The 15,789-nt window shown below is 37.4% G+C and overlaps 1 protein-coding gene across 3 annotated transcripts in view; it reads right to left on the bottom strand.

The window, feature by feature from the left end:
* Positions 1–15,789, bottom strand: part of LOC117225183 (uncharacterized) — a 154,575-nt gene that overhangs the window by 89,788 nt on the left and 48,998 nt on the right. The window contains exon 1 of one of the 3 annotated variants that reach the window (XM_076527239.1): positions 14,549–14,796. The exons of the other annotated variants lie outside the window; for them this stretch is intronic. The gene's annotated coding sequence lies outside the window, so the exon portion shown is untranslated. Of the gene's footprint in view, positions 1–14,548; positions 14,797–15,789 lie in introns of those variants that run through there. 3 annotated transcript variants of the gene reach the window in all.

Below are 15,789 nucleotides of genomic sequence, written 5' to 3'. Positions count from 1 at the left end.
ATTTGGAATACTGTACAGTATTCTAATCATGATCGAACTTATTAACGATATAGTACTGTAAATGTATCTACGTTGTTAAAATATCTAGATGCTCTTTCAGTAAAACTTAAAGTTCGAAATGCTTTACTGGTTCAATTCTAGATACGAGTGGAAGTAAATATCTTTTGAACCAATATTACTTTGATTTTTCTCTTTAGATCTAATTATGTTAGGTCATTAGTACGAGATGCATACTTCACTCTATAATTTTATTATAAAATCTATGTATTTCATATTTAATGACTTAGTGCGTTGCTCGTTGTAAGCATCGCTATGAGGATATACGGAATATGTCTTAATTAGCCTGTTTTATCAGAATACATCGTAAAACCCTGTTGGATTATCGTCACAATGGGAGGGATTCCACTCGCAGAAACTCAGAATCGGTTGAATCACGGCAGACCAGGTGGAATCTTTTGTGCAACGCCAAGCGGAACACGCTGCATCATCCATTCGATGGACGGGAGGAACTATTTCTTGAGAAAAACTAGAAAAGACACATGCGTAGATGGTCTTTTAGCGCCGCGATTGCCATAATGGAGTCGCGATGTTGCCTCTTCTCTCCACATTGTCACGGGTCTGAACGGATTTCATTTTCCCGAGGCTTCGGAACGCCACCCAGAACAAAAACTCACTTCTACGATTCGTATACACATACTCATTTGACAAATTAAATATCTGACGGAAGTGAATGTACTTCTAGACTTCGCATCTCCCTTCCGTTTGTATGCAGAATTTACAAAATCATCAAAATAAATGAAACACACTTAAAGGCGTGAGGAGGAGGATTTGGCCTTGAAGAGTTCATCAATTGTTTACTTATACATTTCATATACAGGGTGCCCGGGTCCTTCAGTATTTCGAGGGAGGAGTCAAACGACACTACTGCACTACACAATGTAACCCTTTAAACCATGCAACTTTTGTATACAAAATTTTTTCGTGCAACAAATATAGTATTTTGGAAGTCGCGTGGACCACCCTGTATAAGGGAAATAAACGAGTCCTTTCCTACATCTATTCTTACCTACGTGTATGCTTTGAGAACGGTTGCGAAAATCATTATAACTTTCAATTACTGTAGTGCTTGATTAACCGAACCCCCGTTATTCTTTCTGATATGAATATGTTGTACACGTGTGTAAATAGATCGATCTAAAATAACCTACATTCATGGTAGAAACGATTAGCGACGTAACCTAACGTTTCAATTAATTAACTGTTCTATTATCAGAACATTCGTCTTGCCCTAATTACCTTGGATAATCGAGGTTCTACGGTATCTATAATAAAAATTCTCCGGTTGAAAAGCAACGATAACATAATCCAGACCGTAAAGAGTTAAAGCGATGTACAGTCCAGCACGTGTAGATTACAAATCGTGCTGCTCCCATCGAAAAAATTGGCAAGGCTACATCCTACGTATCTAATCTTTACGCCAGCACTAATAATCAATCCCAGCATTCAGCATCTTCCGTCTTGCATGAAAACAGAAGAAAAAAACGCTGGGAAAAATGAAAACGCCGTGCCGGATGATTCTGCCGCGCCGCGAACGTATATTTTAAAATCGCTTTAATTTTAATCGAACCACGCGGTCACTATCAATTAAAGTGCATTAAAGCCAAGACTAGCACGAGTATTCATCCGGAGGGAAGCAGTTCATTCCACTTTGGCTGCTCGTAGCGGCGCGAGGCTAGGTATCGTAGCTTATCGAGGAAAGGATGGCAGCTCTCATAGGTTTCAGAAGCCCTCGGGGCCCGGAGGCCATCAGCCTGGAAGCTTAGAATTCGCATCGAGAGGCACATCACGTCTCCGAGGGGTTTTCTTCTTTCTCTTCCCTCTGCATCGCCTCTTCTTCCTCTTCTCCTTTTTCATTCTCTCTCTCTCTCTCTCTCTCTCTCACTCTTCCTCTCTCTTTCTATCTCTTTTCTCTCTCCATCTCTTTCTTGTTCTGCCGCTTTCTTTCCCTCTACCTTATACTACCGGTCATCGCAGCACGTTAGATCACGCAGACAAAGTGTACACGAAGGGTCGAGACACGCGTGTGTATGCGTCGGTTTAGAATGAATTTCGTTCGCGTCGTCGAATTGCATTCCAAAGGGCCCCACCGTTTCCTGTCCGCGTGTCCTCCAAGCAGCCTTGCCGCGTGCCTTTTCTTTTTTTATTATTCGTCCACCGATCGGGACGAAGATACCGCGCGCTGATGAGAAGGCCAATCATGCTTGTCAGTTTATCATTCAATTTATCAATCATACGGCACGTAGAGCCGCTCTGTTCAAAGTTTCAACGCTTCATCGGACAATAAGTCCAAATAATTCGGCGGACTTTATTTTTGGCAGACCAGATACATTGTATAGAAAATCGCAGATCTCGTTGATCGAAAATGTTTCTTTTCTTCTTCTCTTCTCTTCTCTTCTGTTCTTCTTCTTCTGTAGTTTTTTTTTTTAACAACGCATCAACAACGGAGGTCCTTAGCGACGAAAATGGGTCAGAGAACTATAACGATCATTGCATGATCGTAAACATAACATAATAACGAAATAATACAGCAGAGACGAACGAGGAGGTTTCAGAGGCATTTTAGTAAAAGTTAATCGAAGTTAGCAAAATTATGCTTCTTCATACATTTAGAATATTTTCGAAGACATGGAAAGAAGATTCGCGCGGAATATTCAGTTATAAACAGTAGATTATACTTTAACCAATAGAACTCTTTTTTCAATGACAAATTTCGACCTAACCCCTATCTTCCATCATAAAACAAACATGCTATTTCCAACTTTACCTCAGTTGAACAAGACGTTCATAAATTCTATTCTTACCGACTGAAATGTCGACCTACCAATTTTTCTCCGCAAGACGACTCACTGTGCTGCTTCGGAGTGTATGAACATTTGCCATATTATATGAAGACATAACCTTCATTATACCCCTCCCATATTTTTTACATTAACATGTATACAATAGTCCTATTTGATGTCAGATGTGTTGCAAATGCCCTTTTTTTGCTTATAATTCGCTTCACATTTCATTTGTTCAATTAGCAGTTGTTATTAATTAGCATTGCTACTTCAAATCTATAACCTCCATTCTAAGATGCGATCAACAAAACCACGACATAGCATCATTGACTTAAATATTACTGTTCACTGATTAAAACATTTTGTTCATTTATTGATCATTTGGCGTATTTTTCACTAAATGTTGTATTACGCTTTCGGATAAAGCTGTATCTATAAAATAAAGCCGCTATAATTGTGTTCAGAAATGTATGAACTCCGTAGTGAAACAGCTTGCTTACGATAATATTATAAGGGATTAAATAAGGATCATTTTAACAAATATGCAGCTTAAGTGCGTTTATTCACAGAGCAGGTCAGCCTTTATGGCAAGCCTGAGCAACTTGTGGCTCGCGAACAGGGCTCAGAACTTTTCTCCACTTTTCTAATATCAAAGGAAGAAGAAAAGAAGCAGGAGCCACAGAGAACAACGAGACGCGACATTCCCCACTCTAAGACCTTTTCTCCTTCCTTTGCTTTAGATAGTGGTTAGACAAGAGGAGACGAGTTCTAAAAGTTCTCACGGTCTGCGGAGTCCTGCGATCCCCGCCATGACGATGTTATATAGTACAGATATTATACTATAGATTCAATAGCAGGCCTGTGCAACATGGTCGTGATGGGGATCGCAGAACAGTGACAGACAGTGTTGCTAGGAAATTGATGGCGCGAATAGTGTAGCCACGAAAAGAGGCTACGCAAGGAGTGGGGGCAGGCAACGCATGCGCCATGAGTCCCGCACAGCGGCGTGACGCGTCTACCGCGTGAACGTTATAATTCTGGACTACAATCGAACAGAGGCCGCGTACACTCCCCTCCAAAAATATTAGGACACATTCTTATTTAATATAAATTGTAGTTTATCATTCAGTTTAGTTAATGTCTGCGAGTTTAACTACATATTAAGTTATACTAATTAAGTTGTAATATGTGTGATGTGTCACGTGTACGATTAGTTTTCCCATTTATTGCATTCTGAGTTCCTGATGTGTTTTCTAAGTAATAAATGCGGAAATTAATCGAAGAAATAATTATAATAATTATTTGTATTATACTGTTAAATCTAAACTAATCTTATACTAAATCTATTTGTTACAGTTTCATAAAATTAAGTTTCAAATAAATTGAAGAAGTTATAAGAATTTCCTGTCGGTTCCCTAAATTTAATTTTCTGTAATTGTCCTAATACTTTTGCAGGTGGGCGTACGTCGCGTTGCCATCGTAGTTCAGAATTATAATGTCCACGTCACGCCGCTGTGCCCCGCTGTCATCCCCACTCCTTGCGTAGCCTTTTTTCGTGGCTACACTCGGCACCAGGGGAATTTCTTTGTCCTCCTCTTGCATCGTTCGTTGCAAGCATAAATAAACTGAAGAAGTGGAGGGGATATACAGCAGCACTAGAAAAAGTGCTTTTGGATGATTGCGGGAGGGGGAGGGATAGCAGTGGGGATAGCATCCATGACTCATGCTACACGATGCGGACATCGTGAATCGTAGGTATACGTTTCGAACGCGATTGGTTGGCCATCGTGTAGCATGTAACTCGGACTTTCATGCCATGTGTTCTCCCCACTACTACCCTCATCGCGATTCCCCTGCGCCGGTATCCATCGCAATCTGGACACACTGCTAGCAACGCTGATGGCGTAAGAGGTCGTGTGCGGGTCACGAGCTACAAGTGGTCCAAGCTTATATTAAGGTATCAACTGAAATATACAATAGTATTAATTTTAAAAATAGCGTAAGTTGTCTAAATTTTAAAACGACACATTTACGAGTGAATTACATTAAACTGTACATATCAATTTTATCATTCTTTCTTATGTCATACTGTAATTTTCTATATGATGAAAAATAAAAAGAATAATAATAATTTTATTTGTACAATGTGGTAAGTTCGTTATATTCTATTTAGCATTTGACAAATCTGTTTAATTTCACTACCAATATACGAAAACGTACAATGATAAAATATTGAATATTATGTAATACAGAAAGTGAATGCCTATTGGAAAGTATCGGCGATGATTACATGTAACTACACTTCCGAGATGAGATAAGTGAACTATGACCGTATAATGCTACCCGCCGACGGATGTTTTTTAAAATTTATGTAAAAATTTTAATTCGTTTCGACACTTTCTCTGAAGTCAGCCAATCGTCTGTTAATATGAAAACAAAATTCTATTCGACGCACGATTCTTCGAATAATCGATTAAAATAACCATAGTTACAAATATATCATGAAACTACTGAAAATTAACCAATTTTCTGTTATGGATATTTACAGCATGAAGAAGTATATCATAAATGAAACGTAGAAGATTAAGACAATGTATTAATCGATTTTAGCTAAATACATCACTTTTCTTAAATGAGCACTTGAACTAATTACACTTTTTCTGTGATTTTACTCATATTAACTCTCTGTAGCTCGGTGTAACTAACTCTAACTCAAAATTTTTTAATCACAATGTGGCCTCTCATTGACCATTGTTTTTCGCTAATAACTCAAACGAAGCCGCGGATTGCATTTTCGCTAAGGAGAAAGTTACTTCAAATGACCTCAGGAATCATGTATATTTTCGTCTCAGTTTTATGTGAGCACTCTTGTCGGTTGTACCACGATTTTTCGAACACCCTGTCTAGTCTTCTCCAAGAACCGATTTCCCACACTGGTGGTTCTCCTTATGAAATCGCTTAAAAATAGTAGATAATATGTAGTTATAAAATGATAATATGTATTTAAGACGACTTGTGAACAACGGTATAACTTTTTTTAAACTGTACTAAATGACTTGAAATTTTTTTATATGATAGAGAGACCTAATACGTTTTTAAATATAGCTATTACATTGAATGGTAAAAAACATTTAAAAAACTCATATTTTTCAGCTTTCTCATCTGAGCCTGCAACGAAAATTTAAAAAATGAATTTTGTAGATCTCAATCATTTATACGCATACTGAAAATTTCATCGACATCGGTTGACCTCGATAGGAGCTGTAAGCAATTAAAGATCGCAAAAATCGCAATTTTGTCCCGAATTTTGACACTTTCGACTAATAAGTGTGAGAAATCTATTGTTTCCAAAATCTCTTGACGCTTATAACTTGACTTTGCGTTAACCAATTTCGATGAGATCTTCAGCATGCATATATGTTTGTCCGCTACATGTTTCGTTCAACATATAAACACAACCGTTCAATTTAACTCTATAGAATTCTGCAAAATTGTAAGGCTTCCGTTATCATCAAATCAAATAACGGACGTCGAAAGTGATACTTCTCGACATGTCTCTCTCTCGATTCATTAATTGATAGGTCGATTGGCTGAATCACCATTGTAGCATTAAGAGAAGAATCTCTACAATTTCACTTTCAACATTCAAAGTTCATTCGTGAAAGTATACGCCAGTGCATTATCTAATTGCAAGACTAAAAGAATCAAACGTAAATCGTCCTAACTAACGAAGAAATGCTTTACTATTACCGATTATCTCGGTCTTTAGTTTGATTAACTGAACGATCGGTTTAATTCAGATAATAACTCGGTAATTTCCCAATTAAAATAATTGAACGAAATCATTATCGTTTGCTAACTTTCGGATTTTAACATTTGTAATTTATTAATTTGAGTTCCAATTATCGTGATTATTCCGTAATCTTAGCAACCCTATGTTTTATTGTTGAATTTAATAAATTCCTGATTTTCTAGCATGCATGGTGTACGTAAAATGTACGCTCACTGAGAATTCTGACAAGATACTAAACTGAGGAATTTGAAACAAGGATACGTGTTTCAATATGTAAACATTACTACATAGTTTAGATAGGTAGACGACTCATTCCGTGTTTCGATAATTGGTCTTTCGTATAACCGGTATCCGTGTGATTGAGGTTTCCGCTAAGCGACGTTCGGATAATTGACATTCTACTGTAGTTTCTGTTTCCGAAATATTTGTAGAATTCGCTACTGGGCAGCAAAACGACGTTCAATGATTAACTTTCCGTAAAAGTGCACGAATGACGTGCAGAAGGAATGCGACATTTTGAAATGAAAAATTAAATAATTGTTTACAGCATTGGTTCCCGGATGTCCATGAAAAGAAAACAGGATAGGTATGCTTTATTATCACCTTGCCTAACAGAAGCTTGTTGACAGATTTTCTAATGACTGTAAGACATTTATAAAAAGATTAACAATCTTCTCGCTATTATTTCAAATAGTTATTTCTTACTTTTATTTCGAGTAAAATTTGGCCGTTGATCAAATGGCCAAACAACAATATTTATACTCTGGGTCGATATGGACCCGAGTTCTGTCAAGCAAGTGTTAAAAAAGGAACAGTCCGTGTCTCTCTATTCGATTACTATTCAATCCAGTACGATAGACTGGAACGCCGATACAATTAAGAGTTCGAAGTGATAGTGGGTAAAGTGTATGCATGATTCATTGGTTCGTTCTATGAATACGTTTATGGACACAAAATAGCACAGGGGAGGACAAGGCTGCCTGGAGGACACACGTGCAGGAAGTGGCACGCCCTTCGGAATGCAGTTGGACATTGTGAACGGCCGCAAGCTGGAGAAACAAAAGAAATGCATTCTAATACGTTCGATACGCACGTCGTTGTAGCCCTTCGTGCCTCGACTGCGACGACTTTCACATGGATATCCTCTTGGCAGAGAATTCGATTGAAAGGCCTCGAATACGCACGTGTTCATGTTCCGGGAAGAAAAGTCAATGAACTGGAAACTTTCAATCTTAAATCACAATCGAGCTCTCGATTAAATTGAATTGCTGTGCTGCAAGTGGACAACCGTCGAGAATTTCATGATTGGCTTGCTTGAAAAATCGGCTTGCTCACCGACATTTTGCATCTTTATAACTGTCACTCGATATGAACACGTGGGTATGGATAGAAGATTCTTTTTTCTCCTTTTTATCGTCCTTCATTTATTTGTACGATAAATCTATAATAATAGGTGCTACCGCGAGTACGTTCGCTTTACTGTGGTATTTTTCTCAATGAGATTAAAATACGTAAAAATAACTTTTTGCCCTCAATACATTTGTACGATTCAATGAGAATGTATTCTCGTTGAAGCACAAACAAAATTGTTAATCTTTCTCATATTTTTAAGGATTTGAAAAAACATTCATCATAGAAAGTAAATATAAAATCATTTTTCTTCTGTCACAATCACCAAAGAACTGCAGTTCAAATTATTTTACATTAATATATACTGCTTTATATCGAATAGTGAAAAGGTTCTTTATTATCTTAGTAACCTACATTGATACAATTAAAACATTTTAAAAAACTTTTTTTGCCGTTTTAATGAAAAAAATGCCCTAAGTATTACTCACATTAAAATGAAAGAAGAGCTCATTCCTGTGGCACAAATATCGGTACGAATGTTTCGATACGATTCCGGAGTTTGAGTCAATAAAAGCATGATTTGTAACTGTTAATTATTTGTAAGAATGAAGTTTTTAACAAATAGAAAAGAAGAAGAATTGAAAAAGAAAAGGAGTTTACGACGCTACTACCTATAATTAAATATTTATTGAAAGAATGTATTTAATTGTTTAGATATTAAATTATAGCGTTAGAAATGAAATGTGATATTACACTATAGTGTTATTTTAACACTAGTTATTCAAAGTTACCACCTTTTATTAATTTTAATAAAAGGTTTAATCATTCGAAATATAATAAATCAAAACATTATTGGTTACTGTATTCAGGATTCATTTAAAGTAATAATTGGTACACGGGTCTTTTTGCTGCAGTAGTACGTACGAAATGTAATCGATATTAGTTTTTAATATTTTCATATGTTGTATCGCATGTAAAGATATTTAAAATGCAAGAAAACGTATAAATTGAAAAGGCTTAATAGCATTTTTATTTTTTCTTTACAAAAGAGAATCTTTTAGTTGAAAGAAAGTTTATAATCTAATTCTAATTTTTGTAAACTGACATGTAAAAATGTGAATCTGCATAAAGACCCGCAGTCTACTAACAATTAAACTGCTGATTTTATAATTACCTGAAGATCGATGCGATGTTAAACACGGATTAGAAAGAAAAATAATTTGACTGCAAGGGATTAAATTACACATTCAGTAATCTTATGTTGCAAGTAAACTGCGGATTTTATGCGTTTATGAAATACATGAGTAGCTGCAACTTGAAATTGTAAAACAATATAAAGTAATTGAAAAAGTATTAAAATATTACTTGTAATCTATTGAAATTATTATAGGAAGGAGAAAGTCCCCGATGTCTTCTATTTCTTGCAATAGATGCAATACCTTTTTATTTTCCAGAGAGAACTGCGATTCAATTACAAGAATATCAAGTAAAATGCTATTGAAAAAGTGTGATGTATGAATTAAATACTATTTCTTTCCAAAGTACTTAGTGTCTGCTACGTTCCTTTAAGGTGTGAATACACTAGCAAGCAACTTGCGACATGTTCTGCGAGAGCAAATTGCATAAGTGTGTACACTCATTTGCAAATATCATTTACATATTGTTCCGCTCTCTGAAAGCACCTGTTGCAAGGGAGTTCCACTTACTGGCATACTATCTCAGAGACGTTTACACATATAACGAGAGTCGCCCTCGCAAAAAATGTATTTAGCACTAGCAAATTACAACTTTATAATAATTTATGTAATTTGATAAAGTCGTTTTACGAGAATAGTAATCTCTTAAATAATTATGCCACTTAATGTAATAAATCCTCGACTATGAATTGCTTTATTTGAGTGCTATTCTAATAATAACCCTATTCCAATAATAATTTTAGAATACAATCAAATATGCGAAAACAGGATTTCAGCTGTTCTATTTCGAAAGTGGTATAAGTTCAATTTTGGAAAAAAGTGAACTAATGGTAATTTTAATAAGATATTGATATCCTCTTTTTATGTTAAAATTAATAAAATGATTAAAATTAATAATTATGATAATAATTAAAATTAATAATTATAATAAGTATGATTAAAATTAATAATTTATTAAATTGATTCAAACGCAAACCTTTATATATTTCGATGTATGAAGAAATGGACTTATACCATTTTCAAAAATAACGGCTCATTTGATGAATGACGATTCTCGTTCAGCAAAGCCAGGGAAATGTGATTCATGCTAGCATTAGGACTGTTTCCTAGAGAATGACTTTCCGTTGTTATCAGAGAAGCAATGCGGAAGACATATCGAAGGGTAAAACCGCTTTTGGACACCAGGAATACGGTAACTCGATGAAGAAGCAATGTAGCGAGCATCTTCGATCAATGATCATGTTACCGGACAAACTCTAAACCCACCAGAAATCCGCTCGGGTTTCTCTATGACTGGATTCGTACCGAGACACTCGAGTAACGAGGACACGTTCGTAAACTGAAGACACATGATCGGGCAAAAACGTTCAACTTGTGATCTGATGACACTACGGTAAGATGTTTTTGCGGCTCCATTTTTCACTGGTGCTCGCAAGGAGAACTGCTGCAGTTAGAATTCGCTTTTTGAAAAGAGTATCTGAATCTTATTGTACGTTATCAGTACGGAAGAAAAACATTAACAAGAGAAAAATTAATCTTAAATTTTGCTCTATGATTAAGAAGTAACGTTACGATAGCGGCTGAAAAATTATGCGCTTCTTTAATTGTGTTTGCTGTGTGAACTAGATAAATAAACAAATGGGAATCCACTTGCGAAACTTCCATGTACATGTTTTGAAGAATATAAAGAATTTTTTTCTTTTCTTTTTAAATGGCGAGAGTGCATTACTCGGTGTGTTTTTTCCAATGCTTGTTAGTTAAGTCGTAAGTATTTTTCTAGAACGGATAATAATAAGAAACTAATTTAGAAATGGCCACAGTATCGATATAAGACTATCTACTACCTTTTGCTGCTAATTAACGGTACTATACATGCGTTCATGTATGATATAATAATATATAAAATGATATAATAATAAGAAACTAATTTAAAAATGGCCATAGAGTATCGATATAAGACTATCTACTACCTCTTGCTGTTAATTAACGGTACTATACATGCGTTCAGGTAAATAGAAAATCTGTTTTCAATGGCTGAAATTACATGATAAAATACACGACGATAAAGATGATTCATTCATAATTAGTTTCTTATTGAAATATTAGACTGCGAGATAAAAATCCGATTACGAACGATATTAAATCGGTCGCAAAGTAATGGAGAAATGTTCGATAGACGATTCTTCGTTCGCAAGCACATAAATCACTGCGCTACTTGCAAAGAGCCGAGGTGAGATTGGAATTCTAGACAGAAACGAATTTCTCCTGAAGCAGTCGCGAGTCAGTAAAGGCCGATTATTTTCTGCCGCTAAAACAAACACGGAAAGTGATTGGAGAAACTTTGATGAACAACCATTTTCCACTTGCCGGCGGCTAAGTGATCGTGAAATCCAATTTACCGGGACGGAGTCATAAAAATAACAGGATAACTTCGTGTCAAGACCATCGCGAAAAGAAACGATGGTCCGTGAGCATTGCACAACAGCGAAGAGCTAAACGTGGCTCGATGTAAAGAAGTTTCCACGAAAATAACGTATAAACTGTCGACGAAAGTTTACTATCTTTCAAAACGCGATACTTCCACGACTAACATTTTCATATCGTTTCTCATATCGATCGTTTATTATATTCGTTCGTTGACGGGCAGTTTCAAATGTTGTACCGTTATCAGCGATCTAGCCTGCGTTCCGGTTAGTTTCAGAATTACTCATCTACGTAGTAGCGTAGGGTAAGCTAATAGCCGAGCTAATAGAAAAAAAGGATAAACTCGAGATGATTGCTATGCGACCTGATTTATACCTTTCCCTTCTGCAACATGCGGCATTTGTAATCGCGACCAAATAAAGTGCAATCTCTAATAACCACCTTGCGCTAATAACAACCCCATTTTCTATTATTCCCTTTTATCTTCATACGCGGCGAATACGGTGTATTTGTTTCTGCGCAATTTGATTTCTAGATGCTACGATATCGATGCGTTCCATTTCAGTTTTTCTTGTTGAAGTCGAACAGAGGAGGTTTGCAGATGCTGCGCCGCGACGAGAGTAATACGATAGACGCGCGCTATACGCTGCATTCAAACTAGAGCACGTCAACTAGGAATTTGATGAAAATCTAGCAAACGCGTTAGTTCGCTGTGGATGCGATGATGCAATCCTTTTTTACACTACTTATACACTACTAATAACTATAATATACTTATACACTACTAAAACTATATGAAATATAGTTAATCGAACTTATTAATCTATTTAACTATATGAAATAATCGCAATTTCAAATGATGAATTATTTCGTTAGTTTTTAAAAGAAATGATTTCCAAAATATTATGCAACAGAATGATTTTATTTTAAGAAATTGTTACATCAATTTGCTTTGTGAAGGAAATTACAAGCATTTAAGAAAAAAAACGTTTCTTATCATCGGATAATCATTTAACATTGTCAGATTGGTCCTCTTCTCTTGCAGAGGTATCAATGAAGATGTCAGTATAAACCAGCTGATAAATTAATCACCGTATAATTTTCGACAAGAATTTCACAATTATCTTAAATAATTCTAAAATGAAATTACTATAGAAACAAATTTCGTGCAATTTTGTTTACAACTGATAGTTTGCTGCCAATTTTAACATGAAGTACAAAAATGAACATTTTCGACACCTTTTTTTTTATATTCATAAGGGCAAGAAAGCGGCCGAGGCACACAAAGAGATATGAGAAATTTATGGCGTCGATTGCTTAACAGAACGCACGTGTCAGAATTGGTTCAAAAAATTTCGTTTTGAAGGTTTTTCACTTAAAGATGATCAACGTTTTAGTCGATCTTCAAAAGTTGTTGATGACAAAATCAAAGGCATAATTCAATCGAATTGTCATATAATTGTACGAGAGATTGCAAAAAGGTTAAATGTATCACACACAACAATTGAACATCGCATAAGATGTCTTGGACTTCTTAAGAAGCTCGATGTTTGGATTCCGCATGAATTGAAAGAAATTCACTTAACGTCAATGCGAGGCCTCATACATCTTTAGCAACACGTACAAAATGATTGGAACTTGGTTGGGAAGTGATGTCGTGCCCTCCATATAGCCCCGATCTTGCACCAACGGATTATCATTTATTTCGAAGTTTACAAAACTTTTTAGATGGTAAAAATTTCAATAATAACGATAGCTTCAGAAGTTTTATGAGCGCGGAATCATGAAGTTACCAGAAAGATGGCGAAAAATCATCGAACGGAATGAAAAATATTTGACTGATTAAAGTTCATTCCTTGTTATAGGAAAAATTGAGTTTTACTTCACATTGAAATACCGAAGTTACTTTCTTGTCAACCTAATATTATAAGTTATAATAATATTTACTTTAATTTTCACTCTTATTCGAAATATATTGTTCGTAAGTATATGTCCATGAGACGAAACATAAGAACGACTATATATATATTATTTATATACTCATATAAATTTATTTATACTATTCCATTGTGATACTGTCAAAAATAGAACCTACAATTAAAAGGTGCTCGTAAGTATATATGTCTGCCACCGCAAATAGAAATTTCAGGAACATTTTGATCAAATCCCGTATTTCACTGAAACAATTTTTAAGCCGTGTATTATAACTAGATCGCGGATTTTACGCATTCTTGAGAAAACCGATGGAATTCAATTAAATGGCCGCATTAAAAGAATCGAAGAGTATCGGCACATTACTTTCGATTTACCGAAAGTATCACAAATAAGAAAGAATTCATAAGTGGCTCCTGCTTCTCAGAACAGACACAGAAAATTGTAATTTTGCATGAAAATCCGTAGTTTATTCTATCTGTTCGCAAGAAAGGCTTCGCTGATTTCGCGCGGTTAAACAGGATCATCTGTAACCGTTAACCTCTTGGCTGTGGACGACGCGTATACACGTCATAAGGAAATGGCAATTTTACATCTTACAACAAAAATACTTCTCCTAGGATCTAGGTTAAAATGCTAGTGAAACATGTTCATAAATTTCGCCCACTTTAGAATAATACTAGAACAGCGTGATCGATAAAACGCATCCTAAATCGATCTTTTGAAAATAGATCGACGCAGTTAAATGGTTGATCCGATCGATCCTAATGTCTCGCCTGTACATGCATATACTAGATCGGTGGATCGAAATCCGGTGAAGAGTCGCCTATGTTTTCCAGGAACAACTCGAACTCTCGACGGCGCGGCCGTTCGTCGCGGAAAAGAGCCGAATGAGTGGATGCATAATGGTGAATCATATCGCTGCCGAAGAAACTAGATCATTAAGCCATGCAACCTTGGATTTCTTGCCAAGTTCAGTGCACTGTCCGACCGGCTAGGCTGAATATACCTACCCCGGCACTATTCGCTGGCTCTGTCTCTCCCGGGTCCGTTCTCCTCCATCTTTCCATCTGCGTGCTGGCTTCTCTGTTGCTCCGCGTTTCACGCGATCAATTCAACTGGTGCTCTCCTCTTCCGTTCCCTGCACGCACTTACTTATACGCGTGTACAAAGGTAGAGCGTCTAGGTGCGTGCCTCTATCCCGACTCTCCGGCCGCAACATTTTTCCCCGTCCGTCCGTTCGTTCGTTCGTTCGTTCGTTCGTCCGTCCGTCCGTCCGTCCGTCCTCCCCGGACCGAAGAACAGCCATCTAGGCCTATCCTAGTTTTTGTCTATCCAGGCTGACCGAGGAGAGGGACCTGGAACTGGGCCCGCGTAGCCTGCCACCGGTCATTCAAACCATCTAAGGCCAGTCCCCCTCGGCCTTATACGATCATTTCTCTCGGCGAATAACGCGCGCCACGCGAATCCAAATGCAACCGGGGAAATAACGACCAAATAGAGTGCGGACGGTGCTCGCGTGTACGTCAGATGAAGAGAGCTAGAGGAAGAGAGTTCAAGGTGAGAAAAAGAACAACCAGAAGAGATCAAAGCCTGAACTCTGGAGGAAATCCGCGGAACGAGAGACACCGCGCCGTGGCGCGGAGAGAGGGCCGCGGCGAGGGGATAAGACCGAGCGACGAGGACGAAGCATAAAGACAACCGCGATCCGAACGCGGAGAAAGAGAGAGGGAAGAGAAAGGTTCTCTTGGCAGACGACGATAACGACATGGTGTACGCCTCCACTTTCCATCGTAAACATTTCGCGGCTGCTTCTCCAGACGATAGGACGACGTCTGGATTTTCTAAGCGGTCCGTGGCTCCGTGGCTCCGTGGCTCCGAGGCAGGGAAGTATTCGCCTCGTGGTCGCGGATGCTAGGCGCACACTTTGCTGGCCTGCCGGTGGAATTTCGTAGCCTTAATATAGTGCTCGAAGGGAAATAATGCGATGTGACTGAGCCACGTTCACCGTGATAACACTGTTCCCGGCGTTAAACGTGAGGGGGGCTTTCTTTGCCCTATGCATCTATGATCCTCGGACAGAGTTTATATCAATCCCGCGCGATTTAACATATTACTCGGCGCGGGGTGTAACGTCCGAACACCGGTAATTCGCAGTTTGCAATTGGACTTACTTACAGAAGGTCGCGACATTCTCATGCTTTGTTCGAGCTTGCGTTGCGCTCGCAACTCGTCGGCATTCTTGATGTTTCTA

The sequence above is a fragment of the Megalopta genalis genome, chromosome 17 (genome assembly GCF_051020955.1).
Source record: "Megalopta genalis isolate 19385.01 chromosome 17, iyMegGena1_principal, whole genome shotgun sequence".
NCBI lineage: Eukaryota > Metazoa > Arthropoda > Insecta > Hymenoptera > Halictidae > Megalopta > Megalopta genalis.
The sequence above is the reverse complement of the archived record's forward strand: the minus strand, read 5'-3'. Positions and strand labels throughout refer to the sequence as shown.